Consider the following 8,687-nt stretch of genomic DNA (forward strand, 5'->3'; position numbering starts at 1 on the left):
AATGAGGGGGCAAAGCCATGCAGAGGGGAAGGGAGGCTCCTCCAATTACCTCTCAAGCATGCCTATGCCAGTAGCAGAAAGCAGTCCCTAAATCAGCTTTACTGCCTCATTTTTGGGGTTGGCATGGGTTTAGTGAGAGTAGGAGGGAGTGGGCAAGGCATGCTTGAGAGCAGTCCTTACAGGAGCACCAAATAAGTGGTGTAAACATACCCTCAGCTTCCCATTTACCACCTTTCTACTTTGAGATTTGCCTTGCAGTTATTTAATTCTATTCCTATGTGTAAAAGCTATTGCCATCATTTTTATAAATTATTTTGTCATAATAAAAGCATTTATTGAGTGACCTCAAAAGCCTCCTCTTTCCTGTTTAAAATAAATCCAAATCCTTTAATATTTTCTCATATCTGGATGTGTAAACACTTGCCCAGAACTCAGAACCCACCTGTCTCAGGGCAAGTTTGTGTTCATTATCACTCCAGATTTGTGCGCCTCAGAGAATGCAATTCATTTTTCTCTTACTCTCACACACTCTACCCACAAAGCTGCTTTGGGTCTTGGTCGGGTTCCAAGTTCTTCCTTCATTTTTTCTTCTTCAGAAAGAAACTGTTTTTCTCCTTTCCACTGGGCTTCTGGTAAACCCCCTTTCCTCATTTCCTCACAAGGTGTTACAGGGTTGTTCCCTTCCTGCTTTTTTGAATGCATTGTATTGTGGCTTGCTACCTCTCCACATTTTACAAGTGTTCTCTAGATAGGTCTGTGCCACCTCTGTCACAGCAGAAGTCAAATGTTTCTTCTTCAGTGGCTCCCACACAGTATGTGGAGAGACAGATGCCTCATAATTCCTCCTGTAGTAGCTATGGATACCTGTTGCCTAGCACCAGTTTGATAGGATAAAAAAGTCATTATTAGGTCATATCTCAGTGTTTCTAGGAAATCCAAGGTTTGTAAAGTCTTGACATGAGCTAGAATTATGGGACAATTCTTAGTTGTGGTGACACTATAACAGCACACTCATCCTACAGTACAGAGGATGGACACTTTAAATGCCTGGTTTCCAAGTAATCATTTAGAATCTGCATTATCTTTTCACAATATACAGAAATAAAGTCTACCACCAAAATTATGGAAGGGGAAATAGTTACTCGGTCACATGAATAACTCATATCTGTCTTCCCTAAGGCATGTACTGACCTAAGTAGTAGTAGTGAGAATTCAATTCTGTTGGCTGGCTGGTAAATAAAGATCCATTTGAATTGAAGGGAAACAGGACAATACTTGCTGCATCTACACATGCTTTAATGCTATTGCACATTAAAACATATATGTAGGCATACCCAGCATCTCCTTTACAACTCTCTCAAGTGTCTTCATTTTGAGAGTCCTCCCTTGTCATGGGTTTAACCTGGAATGCATTAGTTTTTCTATGGACTTCAATTATTTTCAGTGGGCTTTGAGATCAGAACCTATAGTCTGAAAAGTACCTACATTCATGTTTAACATTGGATTTTTGAGATTACTTTCCATCAATACAAAATATCAAAATGGTGCCACAAAAAATACACATCTCTGTAATGCACTGTAACACAACAGGGTATGTAAGTGCCCAATGTAGCATGTTACCTCATTCTTCTCTGACTAACAAAAGGGAGGACCAAAAGAATGAGGAAAAGAAGCATAGTGCTCTGCCCAAAGAAACCCAATTTGCCATGTTGCTTCTTACTTCTAACCATTGTCATTCCTCTTTTCCTGACAACCAAGTTTTAAATAATTCCAAGTTAGTATTTTATCAAGATTACTGGGTCTACTGGTGAGTTTTTGAAAAATATATAGACCTAAACAGTAAATCTGAAAACATGACAATGAGAAACAAAGGAAGATACAATATGCTAGAACAGCAGAATCTGAAATAGATTAGAGGAAAGACGTGCTGTCAGGATTCTTTGAATAAAATTTTCAGCACTTGTTACCTTCTTGTTTCTCTTTTCTGATCAATAAATTCAAGTAATTCTATCATTCTATTAATTCACTTAATTAAACAATATTGAGCATCACTTCTAAAGTGAATGAGGCTGAAAATGTACCACTGACTCAAAGGACTTGATGCATAGGGCAGAATTTAGTCTATCCAAAATGTTCACAATAGTGATTCAATAGTTAATTAAACGCGGAGATTTTGGACTCTAAAATAGAGCATAAATTAGAGAGACAGATGCATATCAATTTACCTCTGCCCCCATCCTTTGAAAAAAACCAAAAAAAACCCTCAAATCTATATTCTTTTGTTTAAGGAGGCAGACTTTTATGTGAGCTACATTATATGGATGTGATGAAATATACTTTCCTCTGTCATACCACATTGTTTTCAGTAATTAATTTGGTTCTTAAATCTCAGCAATGAATCTGTCACCATTGAATGTGTCATAATTATGAGCAGCTAAAAGCAGTATTATACCATCAGAGTCTAATCAGTAATTGAGTCTCTGCTGATCTTGTAATATGTATTACCGGTATTTGATATCTAGTAGAGAACTTAGGGTCATGGAAAAGCCTGAAACTCTTCTCCTCCATCTTAGGCAGTTTCAATAAAGTTGATTGCTTACTGAAGTCAAGTATTTTTCTAATTCACCTAATTACTCTTAATAGTATTGAAAATTGTGCTGGTGAAAATTTTTTGCCAAAAAAAATCATATTCTAATTAACTGAAACAATTCATGAATTCATGACAAATAATAACTTTAAAATATGTATGCACTGTAATAGAATTAAAGTTTCATTTCAACCTTTTTTTTAGGAATGATTTTTTTTCTTTTAAAACTAATGTTTGCCTTTGAAATTTACTTTTTTTTTTTTAAGGCTAAAACCCCAAAGCTAAACTAAACAGTTGGATCAAACTATTTATGTCAAACAAGATGTTTAGTTAACTCTATAACAAGTTTTTCAGCCTTTTGTTTTGTTGGGAGGAGTAGAAAGTTATCATTTTAGGTCAATCTGGAGCAAAATTAAATTTTATTTTTCTGTCAGCCAGAAATTAAAAAATTCTTATTTGCAGCACAGCTGTAAACACACTTCTACATGTTAATTGTTTATTCCAGTAAATTCAGAATGATATAAGTGATACTGTGACAGGAGTTCTGACAGCTAATCATATTATTATTATTTCTGATTTACTTTGTATCCAATAACTTTATAGTAAAATTAAAGCTTAACAAACCAGCCTGCTTTTCTGCCAGTACAATAGGTGGAGAAAGCCTACCTGTAAGATCCAATTTTACCAGAGAGAAACTAGCTTTAAAGTGTTTCACAGGGTGGTAATAAACCCAGTTCTACTGAGTGATCAATACTATTAATTTTCAAAAACACTTCAATTTATGCATTTTAAAAATAGCTCTGATCTATGTATGCCATATATTATAATTCATGCAGTACAATAAATATGTAATTTGGAATTGATAAATACTCTGCAAACTCTTTCATTTTGCTGGCTCGTTTTCTTTCATTTTTATGTATGTAACAAAATCTCTTCCTTGGTCAGCATTTTCATTTCATTCATTGTGTAATGAATTTCATTAATTCATAGTCTTTAAGAGTAATTTTGATTCAATGATCAAAAGGTCTTGATTTTAGTTTATGAAAAGTACAAAAGCTCAGAGCCATGGAAATGAAAGGTAAAGATTTTTTTCATCTCCTCTCAGATGATAAATGACAGATGTACAGTTTAGATTCTCATGTGGAACAGGACAGTATTTTAGTGCTATCCATAGTTTAGAAGAGATTCAAAAGAATATTTTAAAGGCATATTTTAAAAGTACTGTGTTTTTAAATGATTTGCACTAGTAAATATTCACCATATTGAAACTGATACAGCAAAGACAAGGTCTGCTTTCCATACTGCAGAAACCATGGGGAACTTTCTAAACCTGGTCCACATTAAGGAAAACTGAAATTTCCAAAGAGGGTTTGTGAAAATCGTTTTGAATACCCAATCCCGTGCTGCCTTGGTGCGTGCGGCTGGTGTTGGGCACTGTGTGGGGTCATGTGACCTCTGGAGGGGTCCTTGATCACATCGGGGAAAACCCCAAAACTCGCCTGTTGCAACTTTGAATGGATCCTCAGTGGTGGGGTCCCCCGTTGATGACTCCTCAGGATCAGTTACATTTCCTGGCAAATATTCATGTGGCTCCACCTCCCCTATACCCCATCTATATGCCAACCTCTGGTCTTCACTGATCCCTGCTCCTCACACTTCCTGGATTTTGATGTACTGCCTGGCCGCTGGGCTCCAGGGGTGGCTGGGTACCCAATTCTCCTGGATGTCATGTCGACAGCCTGCCGACTGTTTGTCAGGCCCTGGGGGCAGCTCCCATCCTTGGAGCATTAACCACACCCCATCCAGATAAAAAAGAAAAAACTGATCCAAAGAAAAAAAATGACAAAAGGACACGGCACTTTAAAATGGCAAAAAGGACACAAAGAAAAGAAGGCTGAAAAAGCGGGGCAGGGTTTGGCTAACCAGCCCTTCCACCCCCACAGCCCCAGTGCCTGTAGCTTAATTCATCCCTTGATGCTGCTTCAGGTCTCTGCCCTCATTGGGGTCCTCCTTCACTCCTCCTGGAGCTGGGTCCACCACTGCACACCAGTGCTGCCTGCGGCCAGTGTGGAGAGCTCACTCAGCCCCGGCTGCCTCCACCGCTCTCCCCTTCTCTGCGCTGATGCTGGCTTTTATCCTGGCCAGACAGCACTCATTAATGAAGTCATTTGCCTGTGCCAGCTCCAGCTGGAGATGAGCGTGGCTGATGAACCATGCGGGTGTTTCCTCCCAGTGCAGCCCATCCTGCATTTGGCAGCCTAAAGTGGGTAAGTGACCCCTGATTTTGTGGTTTTTCAAGTGGGGTTGGGTTGCCCCTGTCCTGAGTTCCCCCACAGGGAAGGTTTCCTGCTCCCCGGTGGCTGTCCGCCTGGGACAGGGTTCTAAAATATAAAAAAGGAAACTTAAAGATTTTGAAAAGAGTAAAATCAGGATTAATTAGGAACTCTTAACTGTAATTGAATCTGTCTCAGGTTGATAGTGGCCAAAAATTGTTATTGCACAATGGCTGGTCACTGGCACATTTTAAAACTATTTGGTATTTTCAATCCATTTCTTAATTAATAAATATATATCAACACGAAAGGGCACTATTATAACTGATACCATTGTTGGCACACTCAGACAGGCCAGGGACTGAATTGACATGGAGAATTTACTTCTTCCCTCCAGGACAAAAGGCATGGCTTCAGTGGCAGATTCAGAGCAGGTGGAGTGGTATAGCCACATTGCCATTTCAGACTGCACCATGGGAGCAGTGACTGGGGACTTCCTGAAGTAAGAATCACCCACTTCCACCCAAAGTGGCAATAGCAGCAGCAGGCAGGTTCCTTCTCTCCTTTTGGTCTCCCCAGAAGACCACTGCTGCCACTGTTCCCAGCTGAGCCTGGCTCCCCACATGGCCCAAGCACAAGCGGGGAAGGAGCAGCTCTGCAACTCTCTCCACCCTGGGTCAGCCAGGGACAGCAGCAGCAATGGGCAGGCATGGGGTGGTGGGGAGATGGGAGGAGAGGTGTGCAAGGGACATGCCACTGAGTACTGAGTGGAGAGTACAGAGCATTGCAGATAATCTTGTACTGCAAGTTGTGTTCAATAAAATTAATAGAGGAATTCAGTCTACAGTGGGAGCAATCTGGTGCTCTTCATGAAAACTGCATTTAAACAATGGAGCAGAAGAGAAGAAAATTTAAGTGAAGTCTTTATAAAGAATTCAGAATTTCTGAACAATCCTCTACATTATTTTGCGATTAAAATGATTATTAGCTCTTACTTGCCAATGAAAGAAGTGACTCAAAGTCATTAGAAATATTGGATCTATACTCTAGAATACTGCCCAATTTTAGTAATTTCGTACCTTAAACATATTAGCAGTGCCTTTAGGATTATGAATTATTTATTTATATAAAAATGTAATAAAGTATTGATGAAAAATGTCAGAAATAGGTCATTTTCCAAATTTCTTTTACAACTGACAAATTACATATTTACACTGTAAGAATTTCTATACCAGAGAACACCAATGATCCTTCTAGCCCAGTAGTATAACTGAAGGGGAGCAGCCAGGGCAGCAGCCCCAGGCACTAACTTTTGTGGGGCAGGAAGAGGCCACTGCAACAGCTGGTACTGCTGTGTACACTGTCACTGCCCAAGGCATGGATCTATCCTGTTATGTCTTGGATCTATCCTATATTGTGTCCAAAAATTGCCAATGATGGATACTTCAAAGGAGTCATTAAAATACCCTTTATTGTAAGACAGTGTTCTAGAATTCCTTCCAAAGCTCTCATGAAATCTGATTCCCTTGCTTCCACTGAGTTCCCACTAACTCTACAAATAATCCCACTAAAACCAGGGACTATTCAATGCAAGCCAGACTATCACAGTCTAGCCTTTGGTGATCTGTTTGTTCCTGGACACATCACAATAAGTAGATTCTGGCATTTCTGTCAGTTTATTGATTGTAAACTGAAGATGCTAGAAATAAAGAAACAAACTAGTTTCTGCTTAAAGATATAAACTGACCAGAAGTAAAATATCTGCAGGAAAATATCTGAAAACTATATTCAGCCTACAAAATCTGTTTAACAGAGATGTGATACTGGCATCTGCAATCATGCAATTCAAAAAAAGAAAAAAAGTTATTTATATAGAACATTAGGATTAAAACAGATAATGAGCTGAAGTAGAAACAATTAATGTTGTTTATCTAATAGGGCAGTATTTTGACATTAGGATCAACAGGAGTATGTAACAATTTGCATAACAGCAGCCTAAATCAGTAAGCATTTTAAGATGATGTTAAATAGAAGGAAACAGAAATATAAGGCTCTCCATTCATGATTCAAGGGGCTGAAAAGGGCCCCCATCCATAACCTGGTACTATGGTGAATATTATTGAAGTACCTTCTACATTTGTTTACCACAGAAAATTGCCATTAAAAAACGTTTTCCTCTTTAAGTGTGTGCCTATACTGGTGTCACAAACCGGGGTGGTATTATAACCCCAGAATGCCCTTCAGCTCCACACCTCTCTCTACTATACTGCTGTCTGTCCTCTAAGAACAAACTAAGATTTGCTTCTGCACTAATTTCTTAGGAGGAACTAAGGTTCACTGGACTATCTCAATCTAGGATTTACAGCTCCAGCAGAAAGTTTATTGCCAGTTTATGGGTCATGCCCTTATCATTTTGCATAAAGTATTATAGCTCCTTGCCCCACACAAGCATGACAAGCCTTCACTCATCAATTGCTCTGAAATCATGTTTACCACAGACAATCAGTAAGATATAAGAAATAGCAAAAAGATTTGTTACACAAGCAAGAAAAATCATATAAATGGAAATCATAGGTTGAACAGACAGAAATAGGAGAAAATAATCATAAGAGCTAGATTAGGATCTTACTCTCCACTTTTCACCAAAATAGTTTCTCCCTGACTAGAGTTCTGTCTCCTGCATCTTCTCTTGCTAGAGAATTCCTGCAAGCAGCTTCTCAGCTTGTAATATCTGACTTCTGCCAGCAGAAGAACTAAGGCCCCTGGCAGACATTATAATTAAGATGCAATTAACCCATTTATTGATCTATAAATAGTAACCCTCCCACATATTCGTGGGATTAATTGTTCACCAAACAGGAAACAACCCACAAAAATATTCCACAAAAGGTGCGTAACAGTTTTGTGGCTGGTTTTCATCATGCCTCTCAATGATTGTGAGGCAGGGTAACAACAGCTGGCTCAAGACTCCTGTGCAGTCTTGGAGCTGGGACCAACAATCAGCTCATTGTCATTCCCAGCCCTAGGATCACTCAGATTCAGCTGGGTTGTGAGCACCTGGCTTCCAGCTTGCTGGCACAGGAGAAGGCTGGCAAGTGTGACATGGAAAGAGGCACAATTATTGGGATCAGGGATCAGATCCCATCACACCATTGAATGAATGTGTGCTAGGAGCCTGAGACACTCAAAGTCTCAAAGAACCCGAGACAACCATTTGCCTCACTTCTTAACTTTACCTACTCATCTACTCTATTTACTAAAATCTAAGACAAGACTTCTTTACTCATTAAAGTCTTATCTTAGATTCAAGTACAAGTTAGAAGCAGGCAACTGCTGCACCTGGGCTCTTGCTCTGGCCATGACGCAGGCTCAGAGTAGAAGACAGAGCTGCAGTCAGAGCTCCCCACCACCACTTAGCCTCAGTCACAGCTCCAGCTCTGGCCTCACTCTGGCCTGGGAGATGGTGAGTTGTTGTTCTGGCCCCTGCCCAATTGTGCAGCAGAAACAACAGTGGTGGAACCTCTGACTCAAGCCCTGGTTCCAACTCTACCCCGGCCAGGGCCAGGGCCAGAGTTGGAGCTACCACCACTACCCCAGCCACTGTATGCTTAGGAAGGGGCCAGAACAACCATGTACTCTATGTCCAGGACCAGAACCAGAGCTGGAGCCATGACAGTAAGCAGCAACAAGGAGCAGGCAGCGGGGGGAGGGGGGAGCGGCAGGCGGCACATGCCAGGGGAGGCAAACACCAGAGGGTACAGGCATAGTGGGGACAGGTAACAGAAGGGGCAGATGGGAGGGGAGCAAGTAGGAGGGGGGGCAGGCCT

At 40.4% G+C, this 8,687-nt stretch overlaps 1 protein-coding gene across 1 annotated transcript in view; it reads right to left on the bottom strand.

Moving 5' to 3' along the window:
• The window catches only part of CTNNA3 (catenin alpha 3), a 1,539,787-nt gene that overhangs the window by 1,434,075 nt on the left and 97,025 nt on the right, over positions 1 to 8,687 (bottom strand).

Source organism: Alligator sinensis, unplaced genomic scaffold (genome assembly GCF_000455745.1).
Source record: "Alligator sinensis unplaced genomic scaffold, ASM45574v1 scaffold325_1, whole genome shotgun sequence".
NCBI lineage: Eukaryota > Metazoa > Chordata > Crocodylia > Alligatoridae > Alligator > Alligator sinensis.